Source organism: Leopardus geoffroyi, chromosome D1, assembly GCF_018350155.1.
Source record: "Leopardus geoffroyi isolate Oge1 chromosome D1, O.geoffroyi_Oge1_pat1.0, whole genome shotgun sequence".
Classification (NCBI taxonomy): domain Eukaryota; kingdom Metazoa; phylum Chordata; class Mammalia; order Carnivora; family Felidae; genus Leopardus; species Leopardus geoffroyi.
This window is the reverse complement of record NC_059329.1, coordinates 97,224,092-97,240,837: the sequence shown is the minus strand read 5'-3', so window position 1 is coordinate 97,240,837 and position 16,746 is coordinate 97,224,092. Positions and strand designations below refer to the sequence as shown.

General features: G+C 55.1%; 1 protein-coding gene and 2 long non-coding RNA genes across 9 annotated transcripts in view; 1 reads left to right on the top strand and 2 right to left on the bottom strand.

Annotated features, from left to right (window-relative positions):
- Nucleotides 1-2,371, bottom strand: part of TSPAN18 (tetraspanin 18) — a 190,080-nt gene extending 187,709 nt beyond the window's left edge. For 2 of the 5 annotated variants that reach the window (XM_045485052.1, XM_045485051.1), the window contains exon 1: nucleotides 2,058-2,368. The gene's annotated coding sequence lies outside the window, so the exon portion shown is untranslated. Of the gene's footprint in view, nucleotides 1-2,057 lie in introns of all 5 variants that reach the window. The other 3 variants (XM_045485050.1, XM_045485055.1, XM_045485054.1) reach the window with 3 other exon arrangements.
- Nucleotides 371-9,804, top strand: LOC123601628. Its single transcript, XR_006714201.1, has 2 exons — nucleotides 371-610; nucleotides 9,238-9,804. It is a non-coding gene; the product is annotated as an uncharacterized LOC123601628 (long non-coding RNA).
- Nucleotides 7,506-16,371, bottom strand: LOC123601627. 3 transcript variants are annotated; one of them, XR_006714198.1, is made up of 5 exons: nucleotides 16,240-16,371; nucleotides 15,899-15,949; nucleotides 15,372-15,451; nucleotides 9,950-10,099; nucleotides 7,506-7,614 (listed from the first exon to the last, which is right to left on the bottom strand). It is a non-coding gene; the product is annotated as an uncharacterized LOC123601627 (long non-coding RNA). The 3 variants fall into 3 exon arrangements; XR_006714200.1 differs by lacking the exon at nucleotides 9,950-10,099; XR_006714199.1 differs by lacking the exons at nucleotides 7,506-7,614; nucleotides 9,950-10,099 and adding an exon at nucleotides 14,687-14,734.
- Between the last annotated feature and the right edge of the window lie 375 nt (nucleotides 16,372-16,746).

Genomic DNA, 16,746 nt, shown 5'->3' with positions numbered 1-16,746 from the left:
TGGGCAGGCTTTCTTCTACGGAAAAACAAGAGCCACTAACAACAAAACAAAATGAAAAATTCCTTTTGTTTTCTGGCCCCATGGAATGTCTTGAAGACATATCCAGAGACATGGGCTTCTCCACCCTTTCCTCTGTCTCCTCCCCCCACCCTGTCTGTTCAAAATAATCATGCTGATCTTTCTTTCCGGCACCTCTGTCCTACGGTATTTCGGCAACATCTAGCAAAAACACCGGCTGGGCTATATGGAAAGCAAGAACCTCAACTAAACTCTCTTTCGGGGACTGCCCCGTCTCTATCACCTTTGCAGGGGACTCTGGGGACAGGGGAGGGGAGGCGGCTGTCCAATGCGAACACATTTCTAGCCAAGAGAAAAATGAAAACTTCCCATGGCCAGTATTAGGCCACTGTAGTTCTTTGATCTGCTCACTTGTACTCTCTTGAGGTGTAGAGAAGGGGCAGGAAATTAGAGAGAGATAAGGCAACGGTCCCTCCAGGGTCCCTTCAATGTGGAACAGCCCCGCACATGACAGAGACCCAGGTGCCAGCAGCCTTCTCGCTTCCCATGGCCTGGGCACAGATACGCAGACTCAACACACAGGAGCCCTGAGGTAAGAAAACGGGACACCCAGCAGGTTTCCACCAACTGTGAAATGACCAGATGAATGTGGCCTGTAGACTCAGACGCAGGCGAGAGGGACGACTGTCCACCGCTGAGAAATTCCCACTTCAGCTCGGACTGCTAAAATCTTTAAGGGGCCCTCATCACCCCAGTACTGTGCCACCCGGCTTACTTGCGCCCACAGAGAGGCTGGATAAGACCCCCAGGCAGCCCACACCAGGGAGGGATCTGGCCGCATCCGGGGAACAAAGGTATAACTTTTACAAAAAGGGTGCATTCAGCAATATGGGGTTCTGACTCCAAAGAAACCTCACAAGTTTACCCTCTTCTCCTCTTTCTCTACACCAATTCGCTGTTAGTGTAAAGTTTCTCTCCGTTTGTGTTTTTCTGGGGGTGAATGTTTTTTTTCACCCATACACCCTGCGTGATCCCCAAGATCACGCACCTCCTGACCACCACCGAGCTTTCCAGCACACGGTGCACCCCAGCTTCACGCTCGGGCCTCTCCCCCGCCGCCTGGCCCGGCCCGGGGTGCTCCTCCGCGCGGGCCCCCGCGTGTGTTGGAGGGTCTGTGGTTCCAGGTCCCCGATTTCGGTGCGTTTGTCTAGCAGGAACCAGGACTCTCGCCTTCCTGTGGGCGAAAGGGTCGGGGAATGGCTCCCCCTGGCGGGGGCCACCTCACTTCAATCCAGCGGGGATCCAAAGCTGGCGCGAGCCCGCCCGAGCCGAGAAACCCTCCCGGAGGATTCCTAGTACACCCCCTAAATCTGGATGTGCCAGAGGCTCGGACCCACCGAGCCCCCACCGAGTCTGTGCTTCGCTTCCCCCAAACCGCGCACACCGCGTACCGGATGAGGGGGACCCGGGAGGAAAGCTTGGAGCCCCCGCCCCGCCCCGCTGTAGGGACCCCAAAGGCGGCTCGTGCTCCGTGCCCTGGCTGGGCCGGACAATCCTCCCGGCCCGGGTCCTCGCTCCTAATCCCCAGTCCCCACCTGATCTCCTACCGAGTTGTGTGGCGCGTACCCACCCCCCCCCCCCCCGCCCTCGGGGCGCAGTCCCCGCTGAGACCCCCAACCTTGTTAATCACACCTGCCACCCCCCCCCATCCTCCTGGCACCCTCCACTCACCCACCCAGAGCGCCCAGCGCCGACTGGGGCTGCACCTGTCGGGGGGAAGCCTCTAGTCCGCGGATTCCCGGGCAGGGATCCGGGGCGGGGATCGGGGTGAGCACGTCTCCCCGGTCTCCTCCCCAAGCTGGTTGAAGTGCAACTTGGTTTCTGGGCTTCCCCCCGGACCGTTCTGGGATCCCTCCCGCATGCCATCCCCACCCCGGACCGTGCCCAACAGTCGCCCGGGGAGCGCGCGTGGGGTCTCCAAGTCCCCGGGGGCGCAGCAGCGGGGCGCGCGGAGGGCACGGAGGTGCGGACACCCCTACCTTCCAGCAGCCGCAGCGGGACCCCACGCCAAATCCCGCCGGCGGCCGCGGGGGAAACTTTCCCCGGGCGGAGAGGCGCGCTTGCAACTTGTTCGGCGCCGGCTGCCTTCCTGGCGGCGGCGGCGGCGTGTCCGGGGTCCGGCTGGCGCGCGGCGACAGTGGCGCTGGCTCGGGGCTCGGGGCCGGGGCTCCGGCGGCCTCGCACGGCTCCGCTGCGGATCGCTCGGCGCTGCGTCCACCCCGCAGCCTGGAACCCCCGAGACGCCGGCGGCAGCTGCAGCCGCCCGCCCGCCCGCCGGCCCCACCTCCCAGCCACCGCTCCGTCCCTCCCTCTCCCCCGCGCTCCCTCCCCTCCCCAAACCTCCTCCCCGCCAGTCTCCAGTCGCCGCCGCCACCGCTGCCGTGGCGGCCGCCGAGAAGGCACGTCTCCTCAGGCGGGCTGCCCCTCGCCTCCTCCCTGCCTCGGTCTCCGCCTGCGTTGCAGCATCCAGGCCTCGCCCCAGGGGCCACCCTCAACCCCGCTCCGGTCCTTCATCCCCTGCCCGCCTCCGCGCTCGGCTCAGGGGCCCTCGCTTCGTCTGAATTCGGGGGATCGGCTGGGGAAGTGGGGAGAGCGGCATGCTAGACCCGGAGTATTTTGTATGTTTCCCCCGGGGAAACTTGCACGCTGCCCACCCCCCCCCACCCCGCCCCCCATAACCGACTGCAGGGTTAGAGGCGGGATGACTGTCTCTCCGGACCTCGCTGCTTCTCCTGGGCTTCCTGCTGTCCTGGAGTACCTGTTGAAAGCCAAGGGGATTCACCCTCCCTAGGGCTGCTTTGGACTGTTGCAGATAACGGAGGCCCCTGGCGGGGGTGAGGAGGGGGCGGGGCTGACCCCAGACCCGATGCAAATGACTTGATTGCGACAGGCCAGACCTGTGTCTCCGATCTCTGGACTTATCTTTTCATTTTTGTTCTGCGGTCACAGCCACACAGCCCCTCCGCAGCCCCTGACACATGACTTCACTGAGACACTTAACCTCTGAACCTCCCTGGTGAAGCGGCAACCCACCCCCCCCACCCCCCTTAACCCCCCCCCCCCAGCCCCAGACAAAACGCGCAGGCAAGGAGATCAAAGGGGACAACCCAAGTGAAAGTGCTTGGTAACCACCCCCGCCCCCAGGAGAGGGGCTCTGGATGCCCACCCCTCTACCCTGGGGAGCTCTTTTTTGAGTTCCAACTCTGAAGCTGCCGCACTCAGGCGTGAGGGCCCTGGAGTAAGCTCTGAAGCCCATTGGTCAACTGATTCCCACTAAGGAGTGCGTGACTGATAGACTTTGAACCTATTATAGTCTTGAACATGAATGTTGGTAATGCTGGGCCACGGGGCAGAGTTTCCAGGGGCAGGAAACCACTGTCTTTCCTCGTCCACTTCCCTGGAGAAGGATACATCCCTCCAAGGACTTCCAGGATGTCTGGTCCTTTCAACCTGTTCACCAAGTCTCTGGATAAGACTGACGAGGGTCTAATAGAGTAGAGGTGTGACCGGGGAAAATAAAACGAGGATCCGCCTTTTCAAAGGGACGCAGAGTGAGTAATGCTTAACCCAAGGGGAGAAGATCTCTAATAGCCCAATTTCTGTAAAACAAAGACAAGGAAAACTCTAAAGGGATTCAGCCTCCACGTTCACCCCTTCAGCTGCCAAAACAGGGTTGGGGGAGGCTGACCCTTCGTGCTGAGAAACCCCGCAGGCTCTGCGTTTATGGAATGCTGTTGGAAGGGGCTGTCTGTGTGGGCCTCCTTGGACGCGAGGCGCCACATAAATTTAAAGAGGAAAAAGGCTGAGTCTCTAGTGAGGGTGCGGGGGCCTGGGAAGTGCAGGCCAGAGACAGCAGGAGGGATGGATAGAGTGTGTGAGGGTCTGGGGGGATTGGCAGAAGCAGGCAGAGGACAGTGAGGGCAGAGCCGGCCGCTTGGACGACTGAGACACCCGGCTGGGAGGAGAGCTCCAGTCCCAAGTGAGAGTTTCCCAGACCACAGCCATGCTCCCGCCTGCACGGAGTATCTGTGCACCAGATAAGGCGGTTTGCCTAATAGCTTTCTTTAAATCAACTCTCGTTTTGTTATTTTGTTTTTACATAAATGTGCTTGTTTTTACAAAGAAATGTTATACCATTACCATAAATGGAAAGCCAGCATTGCGTTACTAGAAATAGAAGGTCCCATAAAAATAAATACAATGAAAATAAAACAGTGTTATTAAATTCTAACAATGTATATTTAACCGCCATTAAAAAAAAAATTCCAACAAAACACTGCTGCCTGAGGAGGTGCGGAGCCCAAGGCCCCACTCTCTTGTAAAAGGAGATTAACAAGGGCTCGAAAGGTGTTAAAGACACATGAGCAACAAACTGAGACTCCAAGTTGCGATCAAAAGGGTTGAAAGAGAACAGGAAAGGGACCCCCCCCCCCCTCCCGGGCGCACACACAGAATTCCAGCTCCTCACAGGCCAGCAGGGATGTTGAAGGCCCGCGGATGAATGCCTTCAGTCTCCTTGAAGGCCTCTGATGCCCCACCATCGGGAAACACGATCCTGAGTGTCCAGGCAAAAAGCAGTTGTTGGCCAAAGAACCCCCGAGAGCTGAGTTCCGGACAAGAGGAGGTGATCTTGGTCTTCTAAGAAGTGGGTCTCTCCTCCATAGGGTGACCCCGGGGCAGCCACTCCCTTCTCTGGCCTCAGTGTCTCCACCTGTACAGTGAGAGGCTTGGACAAATGGTCTCTGGGATCCCCTTTGCTACTCTTTGATGAGAGCAAAACAGGAACCAGGCCACGGCTTATCAGGAAATGGAGAAGGAGAGTTTCACCGGGGAGGGAGGTGGGGAGGAGGAGGCTCGGAGAGGGAGAAAATGTTGAGGAGGGGTAAGGACGAGGGTCAGCACTCCTCAGGAGGGAGCGAACGGGGGGTGTCAAGGCCACTGTTGACTGACTGGAGTCTCGCAAACCCAGAAGTGGCCCAGCCTAGAAGGTTCTAGATTCCCCATTTACTCATTCTGGAAGGAGCCTTGTAGAGAATCCAGTGTAATCCAACCACTTCCTGCGACATATGGAGAAACTGAGGAAGAACCACGGACTAGATCCTGGTCATGGTTGGAGAGCTGGGTGGCGAACCAAGGCCCTTTCAACTCCCCCCCCATGTTTGGGGTTCTAGTAGAAATGGTTCTTCTGAACATATTCAGCTCTCCTCCGAGGGGCTCTTAGACTTTGTTTTTCTCTGACATCTGGAAAAAAACGTTGAGCTGGCTTGAAAGACCCAAAGTCGCCAGAGTGCGGCCAGCGCTGGGCAGCCCATGTCACTGGACAGGGGATTCCTGGAGCGAAGCATCCACACACCTGCACCCTGGGGGCACTAATGCAGAGCAAACAGCCCCAAACCAGGAGTCCACAGGCCCAAGTTCCAGTCCTGGCTTCCGTGTTCCCATCTGTCAAATGCCACATCTAGGTGCGATCAGTGGGTTTCCAGTTAGACTTAGAGTCCTGTCCCAAGTGCCTGAGGAATGTTGGGGGGAGAGGGGGAGGTCTCCCTCCCAGCTTTCACCAGAAACACGTTCCCTTTTTATCTGTGTTGTATGATGGTGTCTCACATGAGACTTCAAGGAGAAGGTGTCCTTCACTTACAAAGAATTTGAAATCACTAGAAGGGGTGACCTCTCGCTCCTAACCTTTATAAATTTACGGCCGGTTAGACTCTGAGCTTCTCAAGGACAGGGGCCCTGCCTTGTCCACGTCTGGCTCTCCAGGACTTTTTAAAGTCAGCGCTCAGAGGGATGTTAGAAGCCAGTTCCTAACCATGCCACCTTGGGCCAGCCACTGCGACCCTCTGAGCCTCAGCTGATACATTTTTAAATGGGAATTGTAACCACATCTCTGGCATTGGATGGCTGTGAGATTCTCAGGGAAAGCTCTCAGCACGGCCCCTGGCACATAATAAGTGCTCAATAAAAGGCAGCCGAATGTAGGAAATGGGTGAATGGAGGATGCTGGAAGCCCTCGGTGCTTTCCCCAGGAGGCATCTTCAATCTCACAACCCAGCATTTCCAAAGCAGTCTGCATTTTAAATATTTAATCATTGCCCCCCTGAGGTTTTTTTTTTTTTTCTGAATTGTTTCTTCTCATATGTAATCTGCAATCATTTCCCCCCAAATGACAGTTCATTAAATGTTGCACCGAGCCTGATTGAATTTGTTTCTCTTTGCAATGATTTTCATAGAATAAATTTGAAAATCCTAGGAACGTCCTTTGGGGGGTTGAAGAATATCCCTCCGACAAGCTGCCCCAGGCCACAGCCAGCCTCTAGGAGTGTTGTCAGCCAAGGGCTTGCCAGGCCAAGGTCCTCCTTCCCCCTCCCCAGGAATGCAGCTGGCTAGGAGCTAGAAGAAAGGAGTGGTACTGACTCTCTCCCCACCACCCTCTACGGGGGGGTGGGGGGGGGGTGGGGGGGGGAAGAGGTAGATTCTAAATGGCTATGCTGGGAGGGACCTGGGGCAGAGCTTTTTGGGTGCTTCCTAGCCCGGCTTTCCAGAAAGCAGCTCCCCGGAATAGATCCTACCAGATAGGGAGACTGCTGAACCCTCATCATCCGCCTTCATTTTTTTTGTTGTTGTTAATTAAAGGATAGTAATATACAATACTAATAATTACCATCCATCCGGGAGTGTTTTCTAGTGTGGAAGCTCAGGTTGTGAGGGCAGGTAAACCCAGGTTCCAGGCCTGGTTTCTTTGTTCATCAGCTGTGTGGCTTTGGGCAAGGCACTTCCCCTCTCTGTGCTTTTAGACTCCTAATCTTTAACAGGAGGAAAGTGCACCGTGCCAAGCACTGTGACAAGGACTTTCGAACACGGCTCACTTAAGCTTTCTATGGACTCCATTAGGTAGGGGTGGCTAGGGAGCCTGTTTTTACAGAGACAGAAACCAGAGATCCACCCAAGATCACCCAACAAACAAAGAACTGAAGTTCAAGACTTTCTCCTTTCACTTCCTTTCTCGTTTCGCCTCCAGCTGTGGGTTGGGGTGAGGCTCAGAAGTCCTGGGGCCAGCCTGGCATTGAACTTTCCGGCCATGTGGCCTTGGCCAAGCTGAGCCTTCCTCGTCTTCCTCTTCTTGAGGGGAATGATAGCACCTACCCGCCCCACCCCCCCCACTACGCCGGGTCACTTATAAACACCGGAGGAGAGGACGTCTGCAAAGGGGGCTTTGGCAACCAGAAAGCACATCACAGGGGCACCTGAGCGGCTCAGTCTGTGGAGCACCTGACTCTTGATTTCGGCTCAGGTCACGATCCCAGGATTGTGGGATTGGATTGAGCCCTGTGTCAGGCTCTGTGCTGAGCATGGAACCTGCTTGGGATTTTCTCTCTCTCTCTCTCTCTCGCTTTCTCTCTCTCTCTCAAAAACAAACAAAACCCACGGCACATACCCAATGTATTTTATTTATTTATTTTTTGAATCACCTTTATCATCCACATAGAGCTGCTGAGATCACATCTGTGAACTGCCTCCATACCTGGACGCCCAAACCTGCGTAAGAAGAAAGAATGCGTTGGTCCCCGCCCTCATTTGGACGATTGACAGGGAGCAGTCAATACAACCAGCAAATTATTAAATTTAAGACAGCTTGTGCAACCCTCCTCCACAGACAAAAGTGCTGAGGTCAAGCTGCGGTTGGGCAGGGGCGACCCATCCCAGATCTGCCAGCACGGTTTGCCTTTAGAGTTTAGGGAAGTTTGGGTCCTGCTTTTCCCAAGTCAGTGTTCTGCTGGCCAAACATCTTGCCTCATTGTTTGCGCTCCAAGCTTTGGTCGCTGGAAGATACCCCCTCTGCCCTGTGAGCTCTTAGTTCCTACCTCTCTGCTCCAACCCAAAGCCTCTTGGGCCCACCCTTCTATGCTCTCGTGTAAACAACCCCCACAGAGGAGGAACAGGAAGGCAGGATACCTGCAGGAGTTGCCCCGGGAAGCCGTAGGGTTGGGTCCACGGCCAAGGGCCCTCCTGCCCTCGAGCAGCGGACGCCCTGTCTGGGTCGCTAAATCCAGCCATAAAAGTAAAGGTTCTGCTCAGCTTCCTTGCAGTGCCCGAACGTCACCGCCCTTGGACTCTCGGATGGACAAACCTGGGCTGAAAGATCAGCCCACCGGGACCCTGGGCAAGTCACCGAGTCTGCCTGAGACTCAGCTTCCTCCTCTGCGAAATGGAGATAAGAGCGGCCTCACGGGGACCGGGAAGGTTAATTGAAGTAACATGCGGAAAGCGCTTGCCGAGGGCACACAGCATGGGGAGGACTGTTGCACCTACCTCCCTTGCAGACCAAGCCTCACCCATACATGAGGCTTGGAGAGCCTGCGGTGTGCTCCAGGGGAGGCAAAGTTACAAAGGCCGCAGGCCAAGAACTCTACTGAGCTCCCACTAAGTCCCCAGCGCCTTGCTCAGCACGGTGTCTGTGTTAGTTCCTCTCAACAACCCCTTGAGGAAGCACCTGCTACTGTCCCCATTTACAGAGGGGAAACCTGAGGCTCAGAGGTCATTACTTGTCACTCAGCTGGTGAGCGCGAACCCTAAGGCAGGCATATTCCAGAGCCCAAGTTTCTGTATCCCGACTCACGCTACCTCGTGCCCATTATCTCCGTGTTCGTTCAAATAACCCTGTGGTTAGGAGCATCATCCCCATTTTACAGATGAGCAAAGTGATGAAGTCAGGCTCAGACTGGTGGAGTGACTCACAGAGCCGTGCAAGGGCGGGGCTGGAAAGATCCCAGATGCGCTGCGACGGCCGGGACTTATTTACCTTATATTACAGAGCACTTGCCACGCACCAGGTGACCTGCTGAGTACTTTCTGACTATTCACTACTGTCATCATCCCCATTTCACAGGTGGGAAAACTGAGGACAGAATGGTTGAGGACTTTGACAAATGTTGCTTAGCTAAGAGGCAGAGCTGAGATTCAAACTTGAGGAATCTGGCTCCAGGACCCACATCTATACGTGTGTGTGTGTGTGTGTGTGTGTGTGTGTGTGTGAGAGAGAGAGAGAGAGAGAGAGAGAGAAAGAGAGAGTCAGGGGATGTGAGTGTTGGTGTGTGCGTGTGCGTGTGTGTGCTTGTATATATCTACGCTGATTAATGGCGTCTCTATTTTTCTTTTCAGAGCGAGGCTGATTCATTCACTTACCCAGATGAATGTTCACATCTCGACTGACTTATTTAATGAGAACAAGTTCATGTGCCAACATGCGAACTGACCCTCAAGCCCCTTCCGCCGAAAGAATTTGGACGGTATCTCGTTCTTGAGTTAACGAGCCCTGGATGAGGATCGCTTGTTTTGCACAGCGATGCCTGCTGGCCTCGACTAGCGTTCTGACAAGAGGGGGGTTGTGAGAGCTCGTGAGGGAAGACGGGGAAGAAGGACCCCCACAGGGGAGCCAGAGGAGAGCGTGGCACAGTCTATCAAAAGTGATTTTACCCCACCGGCCGTCTTTGCGGACGAGGAAGCTCACGGATGGCAGCGGGGCAGTGGCTCGGCCAAGTTCATCGGCTGATTTACAGCGGAACTGGGGCCCGTTTGTCCAGCTGTCTACGTCTCTCCTTCTAGTTCTTCTTCTTCTTCCCGGGTTTCCTCCTTCTCCGCCACTGCCTGCCTGATTCCTTGCTTTTTATTCCAAATATGTAAGTCTCTAATAAACCTACAGACAGGCTGATGCCTGATTTATCCCCAGTTACAGAGGAACCAGAGCCAATTATAAGGTGGATAAAAGGCCCCATGTGCAGTTTTTAGAAATGCTTCCCCAGCACAAACAGCTTAACTCCGTAAAGCTCCCCCAGAATGTTTGCTTCGTGGCTCCATTTTTTAAGAGGCTGACCTTTGCGACAAGACCTTGGGTCCGCTCAGATGATTGCAACATCGCAGGTGGGGGCTCCCCACTGAGTGTGCACGAACCAGCCACTTTGGGACAGCCTTGCCCGGTGTTTAGTGCTCAGGGTCTGGCTCCTGGTAGGGGCTCCATAAATACCTAGTGAACGAAGGCATGAATCAGATAATCAATAAGGGTTAGCTTTAGCAAAACAGAATGAGGAGATTAAATCCTCCGAAGGGAGAAACTATCAAATAGCTTATCCTCCCTGGCCAAAAAGATCTTGTTATTCTGATCAGAGCTCCCTGTTACCAGAGAGACTGCGCTGCATTTGGGGGCACGATCCCCCAAAGTAGAGGTTCTGTCCTTCCGGTCCATACCTTAGAGTTTCGCCTGTGTGCCAGCAACTATGCTGGGTAAACACCGGGCGTATAATAGTGAATCCGACGGATGTGGCCCTGCTTTTATGGCGCTCACAGATCGCGGGGAAGGCTGTCTACATTGGGATTTACTAGGCATTCAGCTGCCCTGGGAAGACAGAAGTGAGCCCAAGGCAGGGAAAGACCCCTGAGACCCCACTTATGGGAACAGTGGGTAATTCTCCCCTCCTGAGGGGCCCAGCCGAGGAAAGCAACTGCAGTTTATTGGAGATAAAAAACCCCGAACAATCCATACCCTATTTTCTATAGTCCGGAGCCACTGCCCCTAAAACAAACTAACTAACAAGAACTCAAGGGACCAGTTAAGCCCCAGGACAGCTCCCTGGAGCCCCGAGTACACCCAACACCTGGAGGCCGTCTGGGGGGCTGGGGTCAGGGGTTGACCACGCTGAACATCAGCAAGTCGAGATTCTACTTCCAGCCTTGCTGGCGATGGGCCAGTGATGTGCTCGCGGCCTGGAAGAGCCCCTGCCCTTTCTGAGTTGTCCGGGTTGCGTGAGATGAGCCCTGAGTCCCTTCCAGCTCAGACCTTCTGCGGCTCTATGAAGTGCCTCTCTTTTCCCTGTCCTCCCTGCCCCTCCGCCTGGCGTCCTTCCACTTAGGATCATGATGTGCCCGGGTTGTCCTGCGTAACTCTCAGTAGTGTGCACCCGCCCTCAAAAGCAAGCGTCCTGGGGAAGGACTGGCCACAGGGCGCACAAAGACTCGGCCGACCCCAGGCTGGGAGGGGACCGCAGCTTACGCTATTAGGCCCAGAAGTGAAAAGGCAAAATACCAGTGCCGGTGGTCTATGGGGAGCAGGTGGGCACGGGGCTCAGATAGACCCTGCCTCTCCACACTTGGCCTTCCTGTGGCTTGCCAGAGAAGGCCATCCAGGCTCTTTCTCTGTGTCATCCATAGGGGAGTCCACTTCTACGAGGTGTTTCCCCACAGAGCACCCCCACCCCTACACAGACCCCTGAGAGCCAGGGTGGAATACTGGTGAGAGGTCAGGCCTGCATTTGCCCTTGCCGTTTTCAGAGTAAAAGCCAAAGTTCCGACAATGACCTACCAGGCCCAGCCTCATCCTTCCCCCACCCATTGCCTTATATCATCTCCCATCTTCCACCTTGCTTACTATGCTACAGCCATAGGGGCTCTTGGCCATTCCTCCAACACCAGCATGCCAGACACGTTTGCACCCCAGGGCCTTTGCACTCGCTGTTCCCACTCCCTGGACGCTTGCCCTGGATAGCAACATGACTCACAGTCTCATCTCTCCCAAGGCTTCCCATAAAGGTCACCTTTGCAGCAAGGATTACCCTGCCCACCCCATTTAAAATTGCAATCCTAATACCACTAATCCTGCCCTCGTTTTCATAGGACTTGGAGTCTTCTAAGGTTCTGTCTCATGCGTTCATTCATTCTGTTAGCGGATAAGCTTGTTGTGGATGGAGGTCACTGTTTTGTTCACTGCTGTATCCCTGTACCTGGAACGATGCCCGGCACAAAGAAGACACAGGATGGGGAATGAACGGATGGATTGGATACCTCGGACTGGGGCTCATTGAGAGCAGAGGCAGTGTTGGCCCTGACTGGGGACTTCCCGGGGCTAAGCCCAGTGCTAGGCACCGGAAGCCAGTTAGCTGCTCCATCACTGAGCTGCCATCGGTACGACAGAAGCTCACAGTTACTCAGCACTCACAAGGCCAGGGGCTGTTCTCAGTGCATTGGATTTACGAAACCATCTAATCGCTGCAACTACACTCAGTTCTGGGGCCTGATATCAGCCCCACGTCCAGAGGGGGCACAGAACAGTGAGGAGGGTTTCCCAAAGTCTCAGTGTTGGCAGGTGGCAGAGCGGGGCTTGGGTTCAGGGGCCTGGGCTGCCCTCAGGGAGCCCACAGACCGATGGAGGGGACAGACACCACTTTGGTGACTTGTGCGGAGACCAAAGGTAGGTCCAGGCATGCCGAGGAAGCAAAGAGGAGACCCTGACACCAAATACAACCCGAGAAGCCAAGAAAGGCTTTGCATGAAAAGTGACGCTTCATCGGCTCTTAAGGGATGTATGGGAGTCCGCCAGCACAGGAAAGGGGGAGGATGTCCCACGTCAAAGGGAGGAGGGTATGAAACAGCCTGAGAACCTTCTGGCGATTGCGAGGGATTCATAACGATGAAATCATGGGATGCCCGTGGCAGAGGGCGTGGGAAGCCAAGCCAGAGAAGTAGGTAGCAACCCGTGAGTGCTAAGCTAAAGAATTTGGCTTTATGAGTTTTGGAGGCCAGGGGCTCAAGTGGGGTAGTGAATTCATTCATTCATTCAACAAACATTTTTAAAATGTTTGCTACGGAACAGGCACAGTCCCACGTCTGGGACCTGCGTCTGGAGCTTACTTCTAGGAGATAGGAAAGGTGGCTGGCTCAAATCCTGACTCACAGCAGAGGTTCTATGGGTGACCGCTAATGGAATGAATGAATGAATGAATGAATGAATGAATGAACTTCATTCCTCTACCCAGCTCTCTAGGCATGAAAATGAAACATCGCATAGAAGCTTTGCGCCCTATTCCTCCAAGCACCCACTCCTCTGCCCACCCCCTACAAAGGAATGACAAAAAGAGAGACCCATTAGGACCTGGGTAGACTTCCAGAGACCATCACCAAGGGCAAACGCCTCTCCCCTGCTCAGGTTCATCACTGGCCCTGGTGCTCCTCACAGAGGAAGACAACCTGACCCTTGCCTCCTGGTGCCCCTTCTCCCTGCCTGGGCTCAAGTCCCCAGGACAGTAAATCGCAGGACAGAAAAGACAGGACAGGTGAGCTTGCTTGTTTGTGGGAAGGTTCATTTTCTTCTTATTATTAAATGTTTATTTATTTTTTACAGAGAGAGAAAGAGAGACAGAGCGCAAGCAGGGGAGGGGCAGAGAGAGAGGGAGACACAGAATCCGAAACAGGCTCCAGGCTCTGGGCTGTCAGCTCAGAGCCCGACGCGGAGCTCGAACCCACAAACCGCGAGATGGTGATTTGATCTGAAGGCAGCCGCTTAACCGACTGAGCCCCCCAGGTGTCCCCGTGGGAGGGTTCATTTTCAAGCGGGACTTAGAAACGGGATTTATTTTCTTTAAATCTCCCGCCTGCCCTTTTGCTTCAATTTCCTCTAGTTCATCTTTTGTTTACAGAGGTCTGTTTGAGCCTCCCGGGGACACACGGAGGGGCCCCCCGAGAGGCAGGCAGGCGGGCAGGCAGATGTTTATCGTGTGCCTAGTGCATGCAGGGCAGCATCCTAGGAAGTCACGTCAGAGGGCAGGCCAGGAGAACGGGAGCGACCGCCAACAATGCTCTCAGCCAGGAGCTCTGTTCCCAGCTCTATGCGTGTCGGCTCACTGAATCCACAGACAGCTCTTATCAGCCACTCCTACGATTACAGTCCATTTCACAGAAGAGGACCCTGTGGCTCTGAAGGGAGGCTTACTTGTCCAGGGCACAGTGCCCTCGACCATGACTCTGTGACAGGACAGGAGGCCCATGCCTGGGTCTGGGGTGGGAGCGGGTGGCTAGCAGCAGGTGCGACAGGGACTATCTATGTGCACTGCTCACAGCATAAGCAGAGCCTGCTCATGGACAACGTGCATGTGGTTGTTTCAAAATATGTCCCCCAGTCCCTTCAAAGGTAGAGCCTAATTCCCTTTCCTTGGAGCGTGAGCCTGACTTAGTGATTCCTTGTAACAAATAGAACGTGACAGAAGCGACTACATGTGACTTCTGGGACTAGATCACGAAAGGCATTTCAGCTTCCTCTTTCCTTTCTCTGTCTCTGCCTCTCTCTCTCTGTCTGTCTCTGTCGGTCTCTCTCATGACTCACTCTTGGGAAGCCAGCTTGCACGAGAAGAGGTCCATGTGGTGAGGAACTGAGGCCAACAGCCACATGGGTCTGCCATCTTGGAAACAGGTCCCCCAGCCTCAGTCCCGCTTTCAGATGACCACAGCCCCAGCTGACCTCTTGACCACAAGTTCACAAGATGCCCCAAACCAAACAACCTGGCCAAACATCATGAATCCCCGACCCACAGAACTGTGTGAGAGATTGTTTTATGCCTCTAACCGTGGGGCTGATTTGTTTTTGCAGCCCTGGATAATTAACGGAGGGCGGGCTGGCCTTGGGAGGGAGATGCTCCCGGGACCTTAGGGCGAGGAGGGCAGAGGAGGGGGCTCCATGGAGGACAGCTGTCCCTCGAGTGGATGCGTTGGATGTAAAGGGACTATGATGATGATGATGATTCCTGGGGGGGTTGCATACACTTGCCGAGCTTCTCCTGCTTTACTGGTATCGTCTTCATAACAGCCCTGTGTAGTGAGGATTCTTCGTCACCCTCTACTTAAAAATAAGGAGACAGAGGCTCAGAGGGGTCAAACGTGCTCCCTGAGGTCACAGAGTCCATGCAGAACAGTCAGGACTTGGCCAGGGGCAGGCTGAACCCAAAGCTTGTGCCCTCAACCACTATGCTGCCTTGCGACGGGGAAGCGTGGTATTCAGAGGGATCTCAGGGTGGGGGAACGTGAGAGAGGGCCAGGTGGGTTGGTAGCAGTCTGCTGCTGCGGAAAGAAAGAGCTGGAAGTACTGGGGGGCTTAGCAGGCTTCCAAGTCCAGCCATGAGCAAAGGCCGTGTGGGTGGTCACGACAGGGACAGGGACACCTTCCCACCGTGCTAAATGGCCCCAGGAAGTAGGTGGCTCGGGTTCACAATGTGTGCTGTTGCTGCGGGAGCTGAGGGTTGCACGGCCGGCCCCCAACTACAGTGAAATACTACGGAAATGCATTTCCCCCTCATGGGATAGCTCCAACATTAACACGCTTCTTCTAAAGCTTTTCCACCAAAGTCACTGCCATTTGAAAATGAGTCCCCGGGATCGTCGGGGTCTAGCCAGGAGGAAGGGGCAGGCAAATACGGACAAGGTCCACCCAGGGCCTTGAAGGATGACCTGGGAGGAGCACCATGCCTTCCACTCACCGTCTTTTGGTCAGAACCCGTTCGGCGGCCATGTCCAGGTGCAGAGAAGGACGGGAAATGCAGTCCAGCTCGGGAGCCACCTGCAGTCACGAACATACGGAGGAAAAGGACACAGGTTCGGGGAGCCACCAGCAGCCTCTGCAACAGGGGGATACTGGATGGGGCCCAACAGGCAGGACACTGTAAGCTGAATCCAGACTGACCCCCTTTTTAACCTTTGAAAGGTAATGGACATCTTCGAGAACCTTGAGAACGCCCCCCAGAAAAGTATGCCTACACGTAACTGTGATGGACTGAATGCCCCTGTCCCCTGCCCCTTCCCCACCAAAGGCCTATGCCGAAGCCCTCATTTCCAACGGAAGGGGAGCCTTTGGGAGGTAATTAGGGGGTGAAGTCTTGAGGGTGGCACCCCTGTGAGGGGGTTGGTGCTCTTCCAAGAAGAGAAAGAGACCCAGAGCTTCCTCTTTCCACCACGTGAGGATACAGTGAAAAAGCAGCCATCTGCAAATCAGGAAGAGGGTCCTCACCAGACGCCAAATCTGCGGGGACCTTGACCTTGGACTTCCCAGCTTCCAGAACTGTGAAAAATAAACGTTCCGTTGTTTAAGCCACCCAGTGGATGGTATTTTGTTATAGCAGCCCGAGCGGACTAAGACAATAATTTTGCATACAAGTTCAGGAGCTTTACGAAGCCTTTGGCATGCATACACTTCAGGTTAACAATTCCCGGATTAGAAACGGTTTATAAATGTATTAATCGTTGCAATCTAGGTCTGAGCTTCCCAGCAGCCAAAGCAAAAGGGGGATAGTGGGCTCTATAGCTCTCATTTGTCTCAGGGGTTGGGAGGGGGGGCAGGGAGAGAATTACCAAATCCTTTGAAAAAGAAAAATCTCTTTCCTGGCACCATCGTCTGGGAGAAACGTATCTTTGGGCGGGAAAATAGTATCTCTTATTTTGCCACTAGGCTGGAGCGCGGGTTGCCTGGGAATCCCAACCTGGCAAGATGGCAACGCCACCTTGAAATGCAAAACACGGCCAGCCTCCTTTCCCCCCCGGGACGCGCTGTCTTCCGCCCCGGGGCGTAAATGCGGCTCAGAGTTTTGAGGCAGGTTGCTAAACAGACGCACACGACATATGGAAGACCCCGGGGGTGCAGCCGCCACCGGGAACCGCTCCCAGCCGCCAACCTGCTGCCGCCGCCACCGCTGCGCCTCGCGGTCCCCACCCCACAGCCCAGACCCACGTCCTGCCTGGCTGCCCTGCGAAGGAGACCCGGGGCAGGGTCGGGGTGACCTTTCCGGGAGCGGACAAGGGTCACCTCCAGGGCCTTCGCGCGGCAGGGGACAGGCGTCCCTGGGGGGGGGGGGGGCGGGA